The sequence below is a fragment of the Heterocephalus glaber genome, unplaced genomic scaffold (assembly GCF_053883595.1).
Source record: "Heterocephalus glaber isolate CG9 unplaced genomic scaffold, H.glaber_assembly_v1.0 deba00001532, whole genome shotgun sequence".
In the NCBI taxonomy this organism is placed as follows: domain Eukaryota; kingdom Metazoa; phylum Chordata; class Mammalia; order Rodentia; family Bathyergidae; genus Heterocephalus; species Heterocephalus glaber.
The window spans coordinates 15393909-15417828 of NW_028258330.1; the positions used below are offsets into that span (position 1 = coordinate 15393909).

At 36.4% G+C, this 23920-nt stretch overlaps 1 protein-coding gene across 2 annotated transcripts in view; it reads left to right on the forward strand.

The window, feature by feature from the left end:
• Positions 1-23242, forward strand: part of Hao1 (hydroxyacid oxidase 1) — a 142214-nt gene extending 118972 nt beyond the window's left edge. For both annotated transcript variants that reach the window (XR_015441970.1, XR_015441968.1), the window contains 3 exons: positions 9273-9386; positions 10611-10743; positions 21832-23242. The gene's annotated coding sequence lies outside the window, so the exon portion shown is untranslated. The remainder of the gene's footprint in view (positions 1-9272; positions 9387-10610; positions 10744-21831) is intronic.
• The last annotated feature ends 678 nt before the right edge of the window (positions 23243-23920 follow it).

A 23920-nucleotide genomic window follows, 5' to 3' on the forward strand; every position in this document is an offset into this window, starting at 1 on the left:
TAAACATAGGTGCACATATATTGCTGTGGTATGATTCTTTTGAATCTTTGGGGAAGATTCTCACTAGGGGAATAGCTGGATCAAATGGACCTGTAGTCCTAGTTCTTTGAGGTATCTCCATACTGATTTCCATAGTGGTTGCACCAATCTACATTCCCACCAACAATTGAGAAGGGTTCCTTTCTCTCCACACCCCTGCCAGCATTTGTTATTGGTTGATTCCTTGATAGCAGCCAATCTTTGTGGAGTGAGGTGGAATCTCAGTGTTGTTTTCATCTGCATCTCTTGAATGACCAATGATGTTGAACATTATTTCATATATTTAATTGCTGTTTTTACTTCTTTGTCTGAGAAATGTCTGTTCATTTCGGGTGCCCATTTTTGAATTGGGTCTTTGAACTTAAGGGGTCTGATTTTTTTCAGTTCTTTGTATATTCTTAATAGTAGACCTTTGTCTGAGGTACAGCTGCTAAATATTTCTTCCCACATTGTTGATTGTTGTTTAGCTCTATTGGTAGTTTCTCTTGCAGTGCAGAAGGTTTTTAATATGATGAGATCCTAGTTGTTGATTCTTTGTGCTAGCTCCTGTGCTACTGAAGATTTGTTCATAAAGTCTTTTCCTATGCCAATGTCATCAAGAGTTCTACCTAACTTATCTTCCAGCAAGTTTACTGTTTCTGGCTTAATATTTAGATCTTTAATCCACTTCAATCTTAGTTTGGTGTGCGGTGATAGGTATGGGTCTAGTTTTAATCTTTGGCAGGTTGAAATCCAGTTTTTCCAACACCACTTATTAAGTAGGCTATCTTTCCTCCAATGAGGGTGGTTGGCTCTTTTGTCAACGATGAGGTGGCTGAGTCTGTCTGGAGTTGTTTCTGCATCTTCTAATCTACTCCACTGATCTTCGGGTCTGTTTCTTTGCCAGTACCATGCTGTTTTTATCACAGTAGCTTTGTCGTATAGTTTCAAGTTGGGGATTGTGATACCCCCAGCCATGTCTCTGTTGCCTAGAATTACTTTTTGTATTCTAGGTTTCTTTTGCTTCCAAATGAAATTTTGGATTGTTTTCTCTAGTTCTGTGAAGTATATTGTTGGAATTTCAATTGGCATTGCATTAAATCTATATAGTAGTTTTGGAAGTATGGTCATTTTCACTATATTGGTTCTTCCTAGTCAAGAGCAAGGGATATCTTTCCATTTTCTTATATCATCTTTGATCTCCTTTTTCAGAGTGTTATAGTTTTCAGTGTAAAGGTCTTTTGCTTCCTTTGTTAGATTGATTCCTAGATATTTCATTTTTTAAGATGCTATTGTAAAAGGAATTATTTCCAGAATTTCTCTCTCAATGGGTCTGCTATTTGTGTATAAGACGGCTATTGTTTTTTGAGTGTTGACCTTATATCCAGCTACTCTACTAAATCTGTCAATTAGGTCTAGCAGACTTTTGCCTGAGTTTTTTGGATCTTCTATGTAAAGTATCATATCATCAGGAAATAATGACAGTTTCACTTCTTCCTTTCCTATCTTTATTCCTTTTATTTCTTTCTCTTTTCTACTTGCTATGGCTAATGTTTCCAGAACAGTATTGAACAGGAGTGGTGATAGTGGGCATCTTTGTCTTGTTCCTAATTTTAGTATGAAAGTTTTCAGTTTTTGACCATTTAGTATGATGCTGGCTGTTGGTTTTTCATAGATAGCCTTAATCAGGTTGAGATAAAGACCTTCTATTCCAATTTTCTGTAGCATTTTTATCATGAATGGGTGCTGATTTTGTCAAATGATTTTTCTGCGTCTATTGAGATGATCATGTGGTTTTTGTCCTTGACTCTGTTAATACGGTGTATTACATTTATTGATTTACAGATGTTGAACCATCTTTGCATCCTTGGGATAAATCCAACTTGGTCAGGGTGTATGATCTTCTTCATGACCCTCTGTATTCTGTTTGCCAGTATCTTGTTGAGAATTTTTGCATCTACGTTCGTTAAGGAGATTGGTCTGTAGTTCTCTTTTTGGGTTGGGTCTTTCCCTGGTTTTGGAATCAAAGTCACACAGGAATGAATTTGGAAGCCTTGCTTCCCTTTCAATTTCCTTGATGAGTTTAAAGAATAATGATGATAGTTCTTTAAACATCTTGTAGAATTCAGCAGTGAACCCATCAGGACCTGCACTTTTCTTTGTTGGTAAATTTTTTATTATATTTTCAATTTCACTCATTGTTATTGGGGTGTTTAGAATTTCTATATCTTCTTCATTTAATTTTGGCAATTTGTATGTATCTAGAAATCTGTCCATTTCTTCTGTGTTTTCCATTTTATTAGAGTACAGGTTCTCAAAGTAGGTATTGATGATTCTCTGAATTTCTGTTGGATTTGTTGTGGCTTCACCATTTTCATTCTTAATTGCATGGATTTGAGCCTTTTCTTTCCTTTTTTTTTTTTGATAAGGTTGGATAAAGGTTTATTGGTTTTATTTATTCTTTCAAAAAACCAGCTCTTTGATTCATTGATTTTTTTGTATTGTTCTCTTAGTCTCCATTGCAATGATTTCCACTCGGATCTTTATAATTTCCTTTCTTGTACGAGCTTTGGGTTTGTTATGCTCTTCTTTTTCTAGGAGCTTGAGGTTCTGCATTAGGTTATTTAACTGAGATCTCTCTGTTGTCAAAATAAGGGCATTCACTGCTATGAATTTCCCATGCAGAACTGCTTTTATTGTGTCCCACAGATTCGTGTATGTTGTACTGGCATTATCATTTACTTGTAGAAACCGTCTAAATTTTTCTTTAATTTCCTCTGTGACCCATTGGTTGTTCAGGAGAGTGTTATTCAATTTCCATGTGTTTGTGGGTGTTCTGCGGTTTCTTATATTATTGCTCTCCAATTTTATTGCCCTATGGTCTGATAACATATAGGGGATAGCTTCAATTCTTTTACATTTACTTAGATTTGCCCTATGAGCTAGCATGTGATCTACTTTGGAGAAAGACTCATGTGCAGCTGAAAAGAATGTGTATTCTGATTTTGTGGGGTGGAACACTCTGTAAACATCTCTTAAGTCCATTTGTTCAATAGCTTTGTTCAGTTCTAGAATTTCATTGTTAATTATTTTCCTAGATGATCTGTCTATTTGTGATAGAGGGGTGTTGAGGTCCCCCACTACAACTGTATAAGTGCTTATTTGCTTTTTCATGTCCATTAATATTTGTTTTGTATAGTTGGGGGCATTCATATTTGGTGCATAAATATTTAGGATTGTCATCTCCTCCTCTTGGATTGTTCCCTTCACAAGGATGTAGTGACCATCTTTGTCTCTCTTAATTAGTTTTGGTTTGAAATCTGCTTTGTCTGCAAATAAGATCGCTATGCCTGCTTTTTTCTGGGATCCTGTGGCATGGAGAACTGTTTTCCATCCTTTTACTTTCAGTCTATGGATTTCCTTTTGAGTTAGGTGTGTTTCTTGTATACAGCATATTTCTGGATTTTGCTTCCTAATCCATTCTGTCAGTCTATTTCTTTTGATTGGTGAATTGAAGCCATAACATTGATAGTTATAATTGAGAGATATTGACTCATCTTTGTCATGATGTTTTACTGTTGTTGGCTCTTTTATTTCTTATTTTCCCCCCTTTCACTTTAGTGTCTTACCTTGCATGGTGCCTTCTCTTTGATGGGCCTCATGGAGTTGTGACTTTCATTGTCTTTTTCTAGGATATTGCTTAAAATTGTTTGGAGTGCTGGTTTGGTGCTCATGAAGTTTCTCAGGTGTTCTTTGTCATGAAAGTATCTAATTTCCCCATTGATTTTGAAAGATAATTTTGCCGGATACAACAGTCTAGGTTGGAAGTTATTTTCTTTTAGGGCTTGAAATACTTCACTCCAGGCTCTCCTTGATTTGAGGGTTTGTGTTGAGAAATCTGCCATGATTCTGATGGGCTTTCCTTCGTAGGTGATTTGTTTCTTTTCTCTCACTGCCTGTAGAATTTTATTCTTCTGTTGGGTTTCTGGGATCTTGACTATTATATGCCTAGGTGTAGATTTTTTTCATCATGGCTGGGTGTAGTTCTGTATGCCTCACTTATCTTTGTGTCCAATTCTCAACCTCTGTCTGGGAAGTTTTCTACTCTTACTTCTGTGAACAGTTTTTTATGTCAATTGTACTTTCTCCTGTTTTTTCATGGACTCCTATCAGTCTTATGTTATTCTTTGCATCATCTAGCAGCTGTTGAATTGATTTCTCATGGTCCCTTGCTATCTTTAAGAAATCTCTGTTTTCATGGTCCTTAACTGTGATCCTGTCTTCTATATCTGATATTCTGTCTTCAGATTGTCTCAGTCTGCTCTGCATGCTTTCAATGGAGTTTTTAATCTCCTGAATATCTGTTTGAATTGGTTTCATGGATTCCATTTCTTTCTTATGTTGGGCCATCATGGTTTCCATTTCTTTCTTATGCTGGGCATTCATGGCTTCCAGCATGTTTCTGATCTCATCTGTTTTCTTATCTGTTTCTGCTCTAGAGCTTCTAATCATGTCTTTCATTCTGCTCACCATGTCTGTATTTATTTGAGAGATTATTTCTGCTTTGAATTTCTCTAGAACCTCATGTATCTGCTTTGTTACTTCCTGTGCTGTCAGTTCAGGGTGTCCAAGTGGTTGCTTGTTAGACTTTTCCTCTTCATTTCCCCCAGAATTTCCTTTTTGTTGAGTGGAAGCCTGTGTTTGTGCCTTGCTTAAGTGTCTTCTCATTTTTGATTTTGGTACTGTCCTTGGTTTAATTCCTGGGTTGATATTTCAAAATTGCTTAATGTAGGTATCTGTATTGCTTGTGTTTAGAACCCTCGTGGAATGACTGCTTTTCAGGGGTGTCTTCTAGATATAGCTTGTGTTTGGCTATTTTATTTTCCTTATACCAGGTAGGAAAATGGCTTTGAGGCTATTTTATTTTCCTTATACCAGTAAGGAAAACTAATTAGATCAATCACAACATGTTAGTCCAAAAGACATAGTCAGCAATACCATGGCATCAAGCACAGCTTAGAAAATGACAATTTGTGGTAGTTATTAATCTATCAATTTTAACTATGTGAGTTAAATTAAAATTGAGGACCAACCTAACATAAGTTTATAATGAATAAGCTCTTCACTATAGCATCTTTCCCCTTCAGGTGGGGAGTTAAAAGGAGTTGGGGAGGGAGGGACAGGTAGAAAGAACAGGTAAGATTAGTGGTGAGGCCCGAAGACACAGAAAGATCACACAAACTCTAAGAAGTTGTTAAAGGCAAGAGAAAATGGCAGAATGAAACAACAAAGATGTGAACAGAATCACCTAACAGCCACGGGGAGGCTGGATACCAAATTTACTTTCCTTTAAACCTAATGAAAATCAAGGGAAGGAAAAAGAGAAGAACAAAACAATAAGGGAGAAATCCAAATTCAGTGCAGAAAGGAACAAATAGGGAGATGAGGAGTAATGTGGGACAGCAAGAGAATGAGTGTGAGAGAGAGGGGAAAAAAGATAAAAGGAAGAAAAGAAAGAAAAGTAAAACTTTGAAGACTAGAGAGAAAGTAAAAATTAAGAATTGAAAATAGGAGAAAAAATTTTTTTTTTCTTTTTTGCAAATAGCACTAGAAATTATGGGCCTGCTTCAGGATATGTCTCTCCTCTCACAGTAGGCAACATAGGAATCCATGTGCATATACGAGTCAATGAGTCTCAGCAAGCCCGCAGCAGACCAAGTACTGTGGTCTGATGGCACATGCCTTTATTGTAAAGATTCTCTTTACTTTTCCACTGAGCTTTAGTTTTCATCGAAGAGCCTGAGAAGCCCTCTTTCTGTTACTAACTTCTGCTCTATCTTGTGGCGCTCAGGACAAGGGTCTTTATAATCTCCTGTGCCTCTGTAGTGTGGGACCAGGTAGCAGAAAATTGAGAAGGCCAGAGGCGCAGGGGGGGTGGGGGTGGGGGGGGGTGAGGGTGGGGTGGGGGTAGGGATTGGGACTTAAAAGGCGCCTGCGAGGCCAAGCCGACCTCACCATGGCGTGGGCCCGGGACAGCTGCTCCTCTCCCCTAGCTGGTCCAGTTTAGAGAGTGTCGGATGGGGGTTGGGCTGCTGTACCAATAATCTTAAAAAAAAAAACCAAAAAACCCTACCAACAAATAGAAGCCCAGGTCCTGAAGGATTCACTGCTGAATTCTACAAGAAATTTGGAGAAGTTCTAATGTCACTACTCCTCAAATTCTTTAGTGAAATTGAAAGGGAAGCAATACTTCCAAACTCATTCCTGGAAGCAAGTATTCCCCTGATACAAAAATGAAAGATCCAACCAAAAAAGAAAACTACAGGGCAATCTGATGAAAATAGATGAAAAAATCTCCAATAAGATTCTAGCAAACAGGATGTAGAAAATCATCAGGAAGATTATACCCCATGGCTGTGTCAGGTTCATCCCAGGGATGCAGGGATGGTTAGAGATATGCAAATCAATAAATGGAATACACTATATTAACAGAACCAAGGACAAAAATGACATAAACATCTTAGTAGACACCGAAAGAGCATTTGACAAAGTCCAACACCATTCATGATAAAACCCTACAGAAAACTAGAATAGTCTTTATCTCAATCTGATAGAAGACATCTATGACAAACCAACACCCAACATAATACTAGTCAAAAAATGAAAGCTTTCCCTCTAAAATCAGGAACAAGACAAGGATGTCTACTATCACCACTTTTCAAAATAATTCCATAACGTGATACTCTACTTACTCTACCAAGACTTTTAGCTTTAATAACCAAATTCAGTCATGTAGCTGGATACAAAGTCAGTGCTAAAAAATCAATAGAATATCTGTACACAAATAATAAGCTCACTGAGAGAGAAATTAGGGAAACCACACCTTTCAGAGTAGCCTCAAAAAAGTGAAATGCTTAGAAATCAATCTAATGAAGTAAAAGACCTTTACATAGAAAACTGTAGTACTCTGAAAAAGAGACTAAAGTAAATAATTTCAATAAAATCTCTCTCTCAAACAAAATCAGAGATACAGAGAGGTTCCATTTAAATCTATATCAACGTGCTGAGAAGAACCAATTTCCCTGGAGAAGAGAACATAACTCTGCTTAAAAAGGTGGAGAAAATGTTTGAAATGTGAAGTTACTGAAATATGTTACCTCCCTCACCTTTTGAGATGTACCTGAAGACCATTGTGATTCTGCAGATTAAAGGAGGCTTTCTGCAATGTAGTGGTTAGAAGAGTGAAACTGCTCTTCCTTTTCCCATCTTTCTCTCCTAGCTTCCTCCTAGTGTTTCCTACTGGAGTCATCTCCTAAGTGGCTTGAATTTGCCCACTGGGAAACCTAAATTAAAACATCTATCTTTGAAAGGACATTTGCAGTAGAAGTAACAATAAATTTAGTGTTTCTTGAAAATATTTTAATATGTGACAAAGAGAAAAATGAATCTATGGTCTTCATTAAGGAAGTGTTATTCTAACTGGAACGTGCAGACTGAATACTGTAAAGAAATACTGAGTAATTGTAATTGAGTAAGTTTACAAACTAAGTTGTAGATTGGTCAAATTTTATACTTCATTCAAACAAATCAGATAATTTTACTTAAAAACAAGCAAATGAGCTAAATAGACATTTCTCAGAAGACACGGGATGGCCAATAAGCTTATGAAAGAATGCTAAACATCACCAATGGTCGGAGAGTTTCAAATCAAAACCACAATGAGATACATCTCACCTCAGTCAGAATTTTACTAATGGTTTTGTTTCAAGGAATCAAAACCATTATGTCAAAGAGACATCTTTATGTCCATGTTTAATGCAGCACTATTTGTTATAGCCAATGTAGGGGGTCAACCAGGATATTCATCAACAGATGAAAGGACCAAAAAATGTGGTACACATACATAATGGAATATTAATCAGCAATGATAAATATAGAATACTGTCATTTGTGGCAAAATGGATGGAACTAGAGAACAAATAAGCCTAACATAGAAAGAAAAATACCACATGTTCTCACTCACTGTAGTTCACATAGAAGTAAAGAGTAAAACATAGATCATGAGATGTTAGGAGGGTGGTGGGGAAGGGGACATAGAGCGAAGGTGGATAATAGATACCAAAGCACAGCTTAGGGAATGTACTTCTGTTAAAATAGTGGAACTCTATGTAACACAATAATTGACTCTACATCTCAAAATAACAAGAAGAGAAAGGTTTGAAGGTTCCCAACACATAGAAATGACAATATTCAAGGAGATAAAAGTGCTAATTATTTTTAGTTTGATCATTACACATTATATGGATGTATTAGATTATAACATTGTGCTCCATAGATAAGTATCTTTATTTTGTCAATTAAAATAAAATTAAAAATATTATTTGCATTAAACATATTTCTATGAAATAGATATATTATTCCTTGAGCTCTGTTTTAGGTATTGTGGATATAAGACTGAGAAAGGTAGACAAGGTTTGCATGCATAATTTAGGTAGACAGAATAGTTTCAATAAAGTGAACATAGACAAATATGTTGTATGAAGATTATAAACTATGGTAATGGAATAATTCATATGTTTTTTGTCAATTAAGTGCATATTTATTATGAACTAGAAAAAGACAGTTACGCTTCAACATTTGAAAAGCATTGGAGATCAAGATTTCCAATAGAAGTGTAAACCATGAAAACTATGTACTGGTTTGCAATAATAGTGATAAAGACATACATTGCCACAACCTGCCCAGCATAGGGTCCAAAGCTGGGGAAAGTGGTGGGAGATGAAGAAAAATGAGAAACATGAAGAACACCAAGATTATGCTTGAAAGCTGGAACCAAGTGGAGCCATAGCCTGTTGGGAGCTAATGGCTGCCTGGCATCCAGCATGCTCTTTATTTATAGCGTAAGACAAACAGGAAGAGAAGGCGGGGGTAACTAGTGCTACGTGGCCTAGGCTGAATGCAGCATGCTGAACATAGTGTGATTCATGTCTTGTGATCGGGCCATGCGCAGAAAGGGAACAAGGAAGAAAGATGCATAATGTAACTGTCGCTGGGGCTGTGCCATCCAGGGTCTACAATTGAACAGACGATGTGTATTTGACTAGCTAGTCTATGGAGGAGAAAGGGAGTAGGGAGGAGTCGAAGGACCATGTTCAGGCTCAACCCACAGCAATACATAGAGATTATCATGATTTCTTTTGTAGTTTAACACAATACGCTGCAATGGATTTTCTTTTTCTTTTTTTTTTTTTTAGTACCAGGGATTGAACTTGGGACCTTGTATTTGCGAGGCAGCCGGCAGCACCACTGAACTAAATCCCGGGCCCTGGAATGGATTTTCATGCATATAATTTATAAACCTTTAAAAGGTAATAAAGATCATCTCTAGCAGCTACCATGTATTCACTGAAAACAATCCAGTTAAATTCACATGACTTCTCATTTTATAATAATTTATAGAAAACAGAAATTCCATGGGTAAATGCATTTCAATTATTTTAACTACAATGATGAATCTGACAATATTTTTATTCAAAAACTTCATAGGTTAGTGGACTGGATGACAAAGTCATTGATATTCAATGCTTTAAGCATTTGCCTGCTATGTGTTGGTAAATAGTTGTTCAGTTTTCCAATGGAATTTGACTAGCCTATATTCTTACTTCTCTTTGTCAATATCCTACTAATAATTTTGATAGAATTTTAAAAGTGAGGATATGATGCTAAAATTATAAATGACAGAACCACAAATAAAGATGATGCCAGCTACCAGAAACATACGGGGCCAAAACCAATGGAATGAGATTAAGCAGAAACACATTACAAGTTCTGTTTAGGTTCAGAAAGTCAGCCACATGAGAATGAGCTGGGTTGGCCACAGTACAGATGGCAAAGTTATAGGATTTCCATTTGATGACAACCATAAAATAAGCCAATGGTATGATGTGGCTGCTGGGAAAATAGCCTGGATTAGTGAAATATTGAACTATGGAACTATGGAAGCAATGCAAAGACAACTTTACCAAATTCTCTTTTGGTGAGATGACTTACGGAATAAAGTGTCAAATTCTTTCATTATATTTTAAGACTTCACTAACTGGATGAAGGCACAGAGAATTATGAATATCATCTTTTCAGTCCAGGCTGAAAGTTTAGAATATTGTTTCCCTTTAGGAAAAAGACAAAGGAGATATTTACAGAGTGCCTTTGTCTTTGCTTAAGAAGCCAGAGAAAGTTAGTCTAGAATATTGGTTTGAAGTTGGAGAGTGAATTTTGTTTTTGTTTTTGTTTTTTGGTACCAAGGATCGAACTCATGACCTTGTGCTTGCGAGGCAGGTGCGGTGCCACTGAGCTGAATCCCTGGTCCGAGAGTGAATTTTTTACTATAAAACTAAGAACAAAAGTGTTAGTCAAAATGTGGCTAACATGGGAGAGGGGATTACTTTTCCTAGAATCACTTAATCCAAAAGATTTATCTCAGAAGGGAAACTTGGGTTAGATATTATATCAGTTATATATCCTTTATGATGAAGTACTCCAAAGTTAATAGGGTTAAAACAACAGTTTGATGTTTTTCATTTTTTTCTTTTTAGGAGTCAGGAACTCAAGGTTCTGCCTGGAAAATTACTTGAGGTGTATCAAGTGAATAGTTATATACTAAATGAGCCACAACCCTAGGAAAGCTTCAACGGGCTGAGATTCCAAGGTGGCTCATTCCCCTACCAGGTGGGTTTTGCTGGCAGTTGGCTGAGAGCTTAGGTGGGGCTGCCAGCCAGGGCATGTACCTATGGCCTCTCTATGTGTCCTCAACTTCCTCACAGTGTGGTTGCCTCAAGTAGTTGGGCTTATGTGACAGGTCAGGGAGATAGAAGTTTCTCAGTGGACAGGTAGAAGCTGTATTATTCCTTATAATGAGATTCTCATAGGCCTTATTAGTTTCTTTTTCTATATCACTGCAGTTGCAATTGAGTCAGAAGCCCATATAGATGCCTGGAGGGTAGGCATAGACCCCATGTTTGGTCAAAGGAAAGTCCAAAATTTCTAGACATTGAAAAAAATAAGAAATAACCTCTTAATTTATTTCCAACTTAAAATATCTGATATTACTCAAGTTATTGGCTGATAATAAGACTTTTAATGGAAACAGGGACGTTTAATATCTTCTTCTAAATCACCTGGGGATTATATCTGGGCTTTCATGAAATTTTTCATTAAATTAAACATATGTTTCATTAAATTAAACATGTTTCATTAAATTAAACATATGTTTCATTAAACATAAAGGATTTTTAGCTTGATTTACATGAGTACATACATGCTGGATATTATGAAAAATACACAACTCAAATTCTGAATTCTCTCAAGTAATTTATCAGAAATTATGAAAATGAATGAATAGATCTAAAGAAATTTGATAAATCAGGAGAGTTCAGCTCACTTAGACCAATAGGGAGGTTGTAATGAAACAGGCAAGCAATTGACAAGTGCAGGCAATTTGGGATTTCTACATTGTCTTGCTGCATAAAAATATACATTGAAAAATTTAAAAATTGAATTTATAAATTGCATTTTGTGACGGATAAACTTGGAGTGTTGTGCCTTTTTTTTTTTTTTGTACCGGGGATTGAATTTAGGTCCTTGTGCTTGCGCAGCAGGCGGCGAAACCACTGAGCTAAGTCCCCGGCCAGAGTGTTGTGCCTTATGGAATATAGAGTTATGCTTATCCAGACAGAGACCTAACCCTTAATCTAGTCTCAGTTCCAATAACTACTGAAGACACTGTATTTATGCCCATTCCCACTATTCATTGTCTCGCCAGTTTCTAAAGGCATCAATCTCTGGATTATTGCTTTTTCTTGGCTACTTGAATTTGTTGCTCCATGTGTCCTATATTTGACCCTAGACATATTTGAACTCAATGTCTGCAACTATAAGTAGGTTTTAGAGCTTTAAAAATCTATTCATAATAACCCATTACCCAACCTGGATTTGTATTGTTGTCCCCAGAAAGTCCTGATGGGCCTACTCACCTTCATCGTGTTGCTCAGGTCTAGCTACTGTAAATTACCCTTCTGAAATTTTAGTGAAAGAGCTTTGCTTCTCATAATTTTTTTCTCAGTTGAAGAAGCACATCTATGTTTTCAGAGCATAATCTTTAAGAAATCAAATATATGGAGGAATAAATCCAACTTCAATCTTTTCTTTATGTTTCTCTCTTCTTTTACTGATTAAAAAATAGAAATGGTAATTGAAACCTTGACTTTTCCACCATTTATTTTATCCACTGATTGAAAGTTTTATTATCTCCTTTCACATTGATCAAAGATTTTGAGGAAATAGTTGCAGAATATTAGACAGAATTCTAGGATACTACTTTACTGCTGCAGGGCTAATTTAAGAGCCATTCATATATACAAAAGGGAACCCAGACAGTACTTTCAAAGACTGCTTTTAAAAATGTACCCTGCTATCTGTCTAGTAAGCAGTTTTCTTGCTTTCATATTTTGGCCTTAATTTTAATTCAAGTCATACTTTCATTCACTACACTACAATAGGAGACATCCATGAAACTGATTAGCTTGACATTAAATCACAACTTTCTGTTGGTACATAAGTACTACTGTAATGTCATAAGAGTGAAAAGGGACACTATAGCAGCCCCATAGATGAGAATTCAAACATGATAATTTAGACACACAAAGGACTGGTTTTCGGGTTTTGTAGTGAAATCTTTCTGTCTCATTCTGTAGCCTTTTTGTGCCTTTAAACAACAAACTCATTTGCAACAGACTACAAAACAATCCCTGCAAGAGATAGAAGTCTATTCCTTCACCAACACTCTTCTTTGTGGAAGGTTTCTACCCTGGGTTGATTTTAAACTTTCTCAGGCTTTTTGTGTATGGCCCAGTTTGCAATAACCCAATTGTGTCAGATGGATCACCGTATCCAGATATAAGCTCAGAGTTCAGGCCAACATTTGACCAATGTCTGCAAAATCCAGTCAGATTATTTATTTTTTGGAAGCCGAAACAGAGCTGAAATATGGTTTGAGTTTTTGCATCAAATGTTTTCTTGAAAAAACCAGAGTTTTCTGCTGTAAAATGACCAGTGATGAAGTAAGAAAGTGAAATAAGGCAGCATATTTTTCAGGGATCTGTATGCTCTTACTGTGGCATCAATGACTCATTTATTACATTATTTTTATTTATTACTGATGGTTATGATCATTCCATCACCATAGCCAAAGAGATGTCACGAAGAAGGGTGCAGAACAGATTCTCAAAGGTCATTATAGCTTGATAAATTTGGGATACTTGACTGGGCCCTACAAATTTTATCTGAAGAATATTTGGTTACTTTGGAAGGTGACAGCTTGTTCCTTCACTGTCCTCAGGGAGCAGGTTGTGGATCCAGAAGCTGAGTGGTGGGGGTGCTCATAGCAAGAAATAATTAAAAAGCTGACAACAAATGTTAAACATTTTCTCATGAGAGTTATTGCCTGAACTAGCAGTAGTATAAACACAATTTTCAGAATATTTAAGTGAACTGAAAGAACAACAAACAATAACAGCAAAAATAAAATGTCAATAATTTTTATGTATTTTAGAAAGAATTGCTGGAAGCTTAGTCGTGTTTACTAAGGAAACAAAAAAAGAAAGATATCAATTTTTGAATGGTGGAAAAGTCCTAATCCGATAAAAAATACTTTGTTCATAAGGCATATATGGATTTATAAATTCTCATACAAATATATAAATTTATCTGCTATATATTTAAATATATGTAGTTATTTGGAAAATTAGTTCATGAATAAAGCTCACAGACAGTAACAACTGGAACAAAAAAAAGTAAAAAAATAAGCAAAACATGATCCTAGATTAAAAATGGATAAAATATAACCATATCTATTTCTAAGAGATTTTATCACTAACTGTATATTATACTTTAAAAATTAAGTAGCTCTCATTTTGTGCATCATGTACATACTTTTTCACTTTATGTTTCATGTGACTTTTATCATATCATTTTTGTTGATTATGTTATTTCATTTTAAAGATTCGGTGACTACTTTTAAAGCTAGAAACTTCTATTGAATATTTAAATATTTTCTACCATTTAAAAAATAATAAGTGCTTCTTTGGTAAATAAGCTTGTAGATGAAGCTTTAAATGACTACACAATTCCTCATTGGCAATAGGATATAGACAGACTTTCAGAGTCCAGCCCATTTCCCTCAGTCTCTCAGCATTAGCCACATTGGACAGATGTCCAGTCTGTTCATCAAGTGCTTCAGCTTTCTTCCATCTGGATGCTTTGTAGGAATGCAGCTCCTTGTCCCCCCGCCATTTTTGAGGTCATCAGACCACTTTTGGCCTTTATCAGACTGTATTCCAGAGTGAGAAGAACAAAGCAAAACCGTCTAAAGCAAAATCAGCTCAAAATGGCTATGAAATAAGGAGAAATAATTTTTGAAACCATTAACTTGTTATTTATTTGTTACTGAAGCATAGCACAGCCTACATTGATTGTTACACTGTCTTTTACATTCTGAACACCTTTTTCTTCCTTGCCTTTTTTGTACCTGCCATTACTTTTGGCTGCCTCTTTCATTCTATTTATTCACTTCTTTATGGCTCAGTGCAACCTAGGAAATTGTTACAGTTTGTGTCTAGATGTTACCCCAAAGCCTCATAGGCTATTTTGGAGGTGTCTGAATCTAGAGTGTGTGATTGATTCATGGTGAGGCTAGGCCCAAGGGTAGTGGGATTAAGGGTGTGAGTGCTACCCTCCCTAAGTAGTCTGAGTAAGATAAAAGGGGCAGAAAGATGCTGTTAGGTTCTCTCATTGGTTTTGATACCTTGGGGTGCCATGAACTGTTTATCCTCTGCGATGCTCCTTTGCAATGCCCCTCTCCCATGTGCCACTCTACCTTGGAGCCAGATGATTATGGACTGAAACCTCTATGAACTGTGAGCTAAATAAACCCTTCCCTCTTTACCTTTGGGTGTTGGGTATTGTCTCAGCAATGAGAGAAAAGTAACGAACACAGAAATTTTGCTAGAAATCTGTGATTTCTCAGTTTTCTCCTATTATAGAACTTGATATAATTGCAAGTTTAAGTCACTTACTTTATTAGTATGCTTGCATTTTGTAAATTCAAAAGTACTGTATACCTTGCAGATGAGATGCAGGTATTTTACAAAGCTCTCAGTACATAATAGACACTCAATAATTATTTCTTTAGTGATGGATAGATGCTGAGTCATGTTTTGTTATTTTCTAACCAAACTGATCTCTGGTAAGGCTTCATACCACAAAACATGAAAGTGACCATTCTTCTGGCTTTTATCAATGGCCTGCCGTTTTAGAAGCAAAAGATCTCATTGATCATTGTTTTAATTTTAATTTCTTTTGAATGGGTTAAAATTTTTATTGATTTATTGACCATTTATATTTCTAGCGGCCTATTCATATTCCATGCTTGTTTTGAGTTGATTTATTATATATAATTGAAAGTTGCTGAATAATGTAAATAGTGGGTAAATTCAACTTTCTTTTGCCCTGGAGAAATTGAATGAATGTCTCTTTTCTCTGTATCTCTGTGTTTCTCCAGAATATTATCAGAGTTCCTATATCACTAAACTTGAGATTATTGAAGCTGTTTAGCAAGGATAAGGTATTATTTTTGACTCCAACTTCACTAATTTTCTTTTCGTATAGTGTCTTCGAGAATTTCCAAGGAGGTTCAGGTGACCAACAGGAAAATATTTCTACATTGTATGGCTCATTGTTATGAAAACATCATTAAATCACCAGTTCCTTAGAACCCTGATGCAGTATCTTGTCCAGCTGTAGGTTAACTCAACTAGCTACACTCAGTCCATTAAACACAAACCAAAGCATGGGAACAATAACTGGATCTTTGCTTTGACAGTTATGACCTGACATTCCAAGAACTAATTTTAACTTCTTTTCTCTGGATCAAAGCAATTCAATGGGAGCAAACTCATGTGAAATAAAGCAAATATATTCTCATTTTGTGGTGCCCACTCCTTGTCAAATTCCATCCTTTTGTTCTATAAAGATGTCCTCTATAAAATTCACAAAAATAGGCTTTTCATCTAGCTTTTATATGTTCACCCTTGTAAAATACATCTTGATTTCTTTAGATTTGTAGGAAATGTTAATTTCAGGTGCATCTTATTTCCTAATGCAAATGCTATACATATACTGTCAAAGATGTGTATACACACCCCTCTATTTGATCCTAACCTCTACGTAAAATTCCAGTGGAACAATCTTTGTGCTGTTGAACTTCATGGCAGTCTGGCTCTCCCAACACAAGGAAATCTTTTTTTTTCTTTTCTCTGATGCTTGCAATGTTTTTCCTCTAAAATTTGTTTTAGTTCAACAGATTTCTCTGTATCAGTAAATTACACTTACAGATTTAGACTATTGTCTGTTATAGAGATGCGGTGAAGGAATTACTAATAAATACTTTATTGATATTGTGCATCGTGCCAGAAAACAGATAACCTGCAGAGAAGACCCACACAGTGTCACCAGACTGATTTAGCTGTCTTTTCACCTGAGTGAGTTCACCCTTTTAGTTCCTGCCACGATACCTCTTGCTGTCTATTGGGCTGGTCCACAATGTATTACTGTTCTACATACCACACACATGTGCTACAGATGCTCATTTTAAATTTTGGAACTCAACTGTAATAAATTCAGCACATTAATATTTGGTTAAGATTAAGTTCTGGGAGACTGTCATGGGAAATCCATCAGTCAAATTCATCTCTAACCAGGCAGCGATGATTCCATTGCTACAAAATAAACCCTTGTTATGCCTCCCCCTCAGGCTCACAATCTTTTCTATTTCTTCGTGAGTAAGATGTAAATTTAATCTGCACGCTAACATTTGCTTACAAGCTGTGCAGAAGAACTCAGGGTTTTGGTAAAACAGATCTTTGAAGGAGACATGTTATTAGCTATATAAGTCAAAGTGGACCCAAATTGCTCTTTGCCTTTCATTTAGACTGAGTAATTATTCCTTTTCCCAGTGTTAGGCAGTCAAATTCTATCGAAGTTATTGTGTTGAGGATATGACGTGAGGCCTGGGGGACATCTAATTTCTGTGTTCTGGCCATAGAAGAAGACAGTGTCCTCAGAGAATTGATAGGAAGACACCAAATAGAATTAGGCAAAACAGTGAGGAAGAAACCCAGAGAGGTTGATGTATGACTGTGGGATATGTGCCAGAGTGAGAGAGGGTGACTAAGGACTAAGTCAGGTAGATAGGAATAAGGTTGCAGGAAAAGACCTCTTAAGACCTTTGGGAAGAATGCTGTTAGGGAAGGGCATTCCATCATGTAACCTGGAAATCCTCAGCAAGCATTTCTTTTCCTGTAACTTTCCTAACCCCTTGTTTTTTCCTCAGGCTCTGGGCATCTCAAAGCTGGGAGCTGACACTGGTGTTCATGCTGCTTCTCATGGTCTTCTCCTTCATCATGGTCTGCCCTGCTGTGTGAAGGTTGTGGTCCTTTGAGCTCATGTTCTTCTGACAGAGCACTTTCTCCCTCTGGTTTTCTCATCTTCACAACTCTGGGCCCCTCCTTTCATTTATCTCAGACTTTACAACTGGTCCTTAGATTTTCTCTACATCCCAATTCTTGCTATTCTCAAGAATAGCAAGCTTCACAACACACATATCTTTTCTTATCTCCTTTCTTTCAAATCTCCTTAGCTACACATTCCCACGGTCCCTTCTTAGACTTTGCCACTACCTGGAACTACCCAACACTCAGTCTCTCAGTCACCCTTAACCACTATGTTGACTATGTCCAGATTTTCTGTTCAGCCCAAAGCATAACACATGGCTATTATTATCTTCATAGACTCTTTTCCATCCTTTCTTCCAATTAATCTATTTTCTTTATCTCTCTTAATTTACAGTTCATATTTCCAAGTTCATTATTATAATAACATTCTTGCCAATAATGCAGCCTAATTGCTCTCTTTAGTCGTACTTTTTCATTGACTCAATTTATTTAGCTTCTTTGTGATCACATTAGAACACACATGGCAGATATAGTATGTTCTCTTTTGAGTTACACATATTGGTTGCCATTTTCATAGCTTTTCCATACTTATTTTTATCTTGTTAAAATGTATAGCCTTCTCACTGTCTTTCTCTGCTTGATGACCATTTCAAATAATCATTGCCCTTCTCCAATTTCTAACCTTTACTTTTCTTTTAGTATCAGATGATGTCACTTCCAATTAAGTCCTATCTTTCCACCTGGGTTTTGTATCCCATCACTTCCATTTATCTTATTAATCTGAATTATTTTTCCCTTTCTTTCTTGAATACTTATCCTGGATTCTTCCCTTTACCCTTTAAATAGACTTAAATATCCACACTAGATATTAGCTAAGCAACCCAGCTCCAATCCATTTTATATGTCAACTTGGCTAGGCTATAGTAACTAATTGCTTGGCTGAAAACTATTCTAGATATTGCTGTATAGATATTTTGTAGATGTGATTAACACTGAGTATTAACAAATTTAAATAAAGCAGGCTACCCTCCATAACATAAATAGGTCTCAGATTAACAGTAAAGGACCTTAAGAGCCAAGATGGTTTCCTTAGGAAAAAGGAATCCTGGCTCCAAACTAGAGCAGAAATTCTGTCTGAATTTCCAACCCACTCAGATGCTCTACAGACTTCAGATTTAGCAACCTCCTTAATCTTGTGAGCCAATTAAAAAAATTCTCTCTCTTTTTCTTTTGTTATATGTCCATCTATCTATACAGATTGGATAGATAGATAAGTCCTACTGATCCTGTTTATCTACAGATGGATAGATAGAGTGATCCTATTGGTTCTCTTTACCTACATATGCCAGTCTAGTACAGTACGAAACTTTGAAAAGCCAACAGTTGTAAGGTCCTTTCTGCTTAAGCATGTACATTTTTTATTGTTGCTATCACTCGTGGACTTTCGACTTTAGCTCTTCAGTTTGTAGACCTAACAACTCTCCCATGAAGTTCCAGTCCAGACTAGTTCCTCTTATTCTGAGACTTCCAGATTCTTGGACTTATCAGCTACTTACTGAATCCTCCAGCTCTCCAGAATGTAAAAGGCCTCTGTGGGACTATCTAGGCTATGATGCTATAAGCTAATATAATAAATCTTCTTTTATCATTTCATATACTCTACTGGTTCTGATCCTCTAGAGAACACTGGACAGTACAGCTATAAAATAAAAAAGGATAAAAATATGGAGAGTTCTGTATTATACTAATAATAGCAGATGGGCTGAAGGTATGCTGAGATATCAGTTATAGTCAGTTGAAGTATTGCATGGATTCGTGGATGCCAAAATACTTTTGATGGTAATATTGTGTATAAACATGTATGTGTATATTCCTTCAAGTAATTAAAAGAAAGGAATTAGAAACTCATATCCTGAGCTTTTACATAGCTAAGTGTTTAAATAGTGATGTATTTGCAAGGAGTATTGATGTATCACACATCATACTTTGAAAATTTCTACCAGATGAATTGTCATCATGTCTAGTGTTCACACGTAGCACTGGAAAAAAATCAGTAACCATGAGCTTGTGTTCCGTTTGGACAATGCTAGGCACTTGTCACAATCTTGGCCCCAAATGGATTTCTAGGAGGTAGCTATCCAGGAGACATCATTGCGTTTTTCCAATATCCATGGACCAATTTTTGTTTTACTGAGTCAGAGACCTGGCAGAACCCACATCAGTGAGTGGATCTGAGTTTTCCACTGCAGAGAGGGGGCCATATCTCAACCCCAAATAGTTGAGAACCATCCCTGTCCTGAGAGCTCCTGGGAGAATATTTTAGAAACTTAGCCATTTATTTAGTGTCAAACAACTCGCCTCATTAAGTAATTCTTCTGTATATCTACCCTCTGAAATCTGAGGCTAAGCCTGTTTACACTGTTGTGCCCCAGAAGAGATGAGGAAAAGTTTGCTTACCATACATACAATCATGCCCATTCAGGTCCTTTCACCTTTGTTTTTTTGTTTTTGTTTGTTTTTGTTTGGTACTGGGGATCAAACTCCGGTCCTTGCGCTTGCAATCCTTTCACCTTTGTCTCTTCTGGTTTATAAGACAGTTTCAGGTTTCTTCACTTTCTCTCACTGGTGTATATCTATTTTGAACTTTACTTGGAGGTCTTGAATATCCTTGTATTTTTTTGTTAAGCAAAAATTGTATTAGTATCAGGAAAGTAGTTTAGCCAGAGGTCCAAAATCCCCTGATTTTTACTCAGAGGCTAACTCAGAGGCTAATGTACTTTCTTCTTCACGTCAATAAACTCTCTCAGATCTCTCCATCAATACCTAGCATTTCTAGAATGCAAACTGTCAACAACCAAGGATGTATAGGTGTTCAGTTATTTGGAGAAAGAAGGGAATTGTTAGGAGAAAAATAAATTGTTTTATTATTTTAAAGGCTTAAGAGTGAGAATAGAAACCATGTTGGATTTCTCATTCCCTGCAAGCAGGCGCATTCTACTACCTATCACTATCTAAGTGGGAGTCTGGATGTAGTTAGGTCTGTGGTCATACCTGATCTTAAGGGTTTTTGGTGATGCAGACACTAATCCTTATGGCTATCCACTGGTGGTTCAAGCACAAGATTGTGAGAGTCCTAAATTCAGCTGGCTTGGACTTCTGCTTTGTGAGTGCATCCTCCTCACCTCCTGAAACACCCCCTCTCTAGTGCTATTTGTAAGAATAACAGAGCCAACACTTACTGGGAACCTATAAAGTGCAATGCATTTTGGTAAAGGCCTTACATAGATTACATAATAGAATTCTCTCAACAATGTCACCAAGTGGGTGCTGTTCTCCCATATATTTTATTGATTAAAAAACTGAGGCATAGAAACAGTTAACTTTCCCAAAGTCAACACCTACAAACTCACAAAGTTTTAAATCCATATTTTTTTCCTCTAGAAGCATGGAATTAAATGCTTTACCTTCTATTTCCTTCTGTTTGTTAATTAATTGAAATCTTTCCAATTTGTGTTAGGTTACTATTTGTGAATGTAAAATTGGTCCCATTTTTTACTCCTCTCTATTCTCATATCCTTTGCAATGGCACATGGTAGAATTTCTCTTCAAGAGATGGATCTATTTCCTTACTTTCCTGGCTGTGTGATTGTATCTTGGCCAATAGAATGGAGAGAATCAATCAATGCCACCCTGGAGCTCCATAGATCTTGGGTTATTCTGATATTTTTCCTTTTTTCTTTTTCTTTTTTATTAGTACATGTTTGCAGTACATAGGGATTACATTTATCATAAGAAGTTATTGCATATATATAGTAAATCTTTTCTTTTTCTCTCCATCCTTTCTCCTCCTTTCCCTTCTCCCTCCAGAAACCTGTTTATTGTCCAGTGAACAAGCCTAGAACAGGCTGCTAGAAATCAGATACCTGGTGGAAAGAACTCCAGTAGTACTATCTGTATTAGTCAACTGTCCTGTGGCTGAGACACAATACCCAGCATCCACACTTGAAGGAGGAGAGGTTTGATTGGGCCTCTGTTTCAGGGAATTTAGTTCATGTTTGGCTGGCTCCAAGGCAGGAATATCGTGGTGGAAGTGCATGGGGGAGCAAAACTAGTTCATTCTTGGGGGGAAGGGAGCAGAACAGGGGGACAGCACTAATGAGGAAAGGGTGAGGGGTCAGATACAGGACCCAAGGTTGCACCTCCATGACCCACCCAGACACACTTAGAAATCACTTTTCTAATCCCCTAGAGATCTCTGAAGCCAAGAAAATTGACACAATGAAGCATAACTGTGATACCATCCAAGGTGACCTGCAAAAGCCAAGGCAGAGAGTCCAGCCTGAATCAGAAGGACGTTCCTAACCTGTAACAGGGGTGTGAATGACCCAGGACCATGAGTGACAGCTGTCCTGGAACACCTTGAGAATAGTAATGAATGTTTTTTATTTTAGAATTCTTGGAATTTTCTTATGTAACCAACTTAACAGATGCATCATCATGGAAGTCAGAAGTTCAATTTGCTGTCTAATTTTTATCCTCTAATTACAATTCATTCTTCCCTTTGCATCTTCTTTCTTTAAAGTTATTTTATGTAATTATTTGAACATTTTATTGTTATTTACCATTATTTTCTACTACAATAATGGAAAATAGAGAAATAAATGTACTGGTGGCAAGAGTATCATGAACATAATACAAACCAGAAAAATAAAGAACATTATGAGTCAAGTTAAAAGTGGTAAATCAGGGCCGGGGATTTAGCTCAGTGGTGCCACCGCCTGCTTTGCAAGTGCAAGGTCCTGAGTTCGATCCCTGGTACCAAAAAAAAAAAAAAAACAACAACCAAAAACCCCCAGAAAAAACAAAACAAAACAAAAACAGTATCCTAGCACCACACTGAACCAAAACTTCAATCTAGCAGAATCTTTTGATCTGAGTTTCAAGAAAGATATTCACCAAATTAAAGGCTTTGGGGTGAACAGAACTGTACCTATTCTGAACTTCATAGTCTCTGATTTTTATTACTCATATTTTCTGTCATCTTTGTCAGCATGTAAATTTCTGGAAGGTAAATTCTCTGCCTTATCTGTCTATCTCTCATACATTCATTTATGCTGCTTTCATTGAACTGAATTTGTAGTGAGTAGTTCTCTTTTTGTCAAAATATGTCTTGTGCACAGATTTAAATAAAGCTGGCAGACCAGTTACTTCTAATTTTAGGATAATATGAAATGTGTAACCTTTACATTTTCTTTTGATCTTTATATGCAACAAAAGTATAATCTGAAAATTTCTAACAGGCAATTTTTCTGAAATTGCAATGTGTTTTTCTCCATTGTCATCAAAATAGAAAAACATTGGCTCAATTAGTTTCCTTAAAAACAATGCTGGGATTGAAATAGTTTTGGAAATAACTTATTGGGGAATAACTTTTAGCAGAAAGTAAGTGAAGGAAGCATGACGGAGCAGAGGAAAAGCTAAGCAAATGTGTTACCTGGCTAAACATAATTTTCAGCCCAATCCTATCTATGGGGGGTGCTGGATCCTATATTGTATCACAGAGTTAGTTCCACTTTGAGGCAGATAGGTCAAATACCTGTGCAGCTTCCCATGCATAATGTGTCTCTGTGTAGTGTGCATGCGCACACCTATGAGTGTATTCCAAGGATACTCTAGAGAAGAGGGAAGCTAGGAGTCATTAACTCTCACATTATCTAGGGAACTGATGTACTGGCTCAGTGAAGAATTCTTGGCCAAATACCTTTAGCATTTCTTGAACTTTTCTTAGGAAGAAATGAATGCATAGACTCTAATTGTTCAGGAACTTACAAGGTTAAAACAGTAGCTATGTTCATGTAATCTAAGGTAGAGGAAAGAACAGTCAACTCAACAACTGAGAATGTACTGTGTTTCTGTGTGAATAGATGTAAAGAATGTATAGATGCTCACAGAAACTTATACATAAATGTTTGTAAACAGGTTCTACATAGATGCATACACAAAAGTACACACATCCCTGTATAAATAGAAAAAGTTCTATAAAAATACATCAAAACTCAGTCATAATTATCAAAGATTTGTGGTATTAAAAGTATTGTTTTTCTCAGTTTCACATTTTTCTCAGCTTAGCATGTATGGATTAAATAATTATGAAGAAAAATGTTGGAGAAAATAATGTAGATTACTTTTAAATTTTTGTTTTCTGACATGGAACATAAACAGGTTGAATGAGTCTTTAAGGGTTTCTCCAGATCTCAATTTATCAGATTCTGAGTCAATATGAATTTCATGAGTAAATGTCTATTATAGATGGAGAATAAATAAAAACCTTCCCTTTA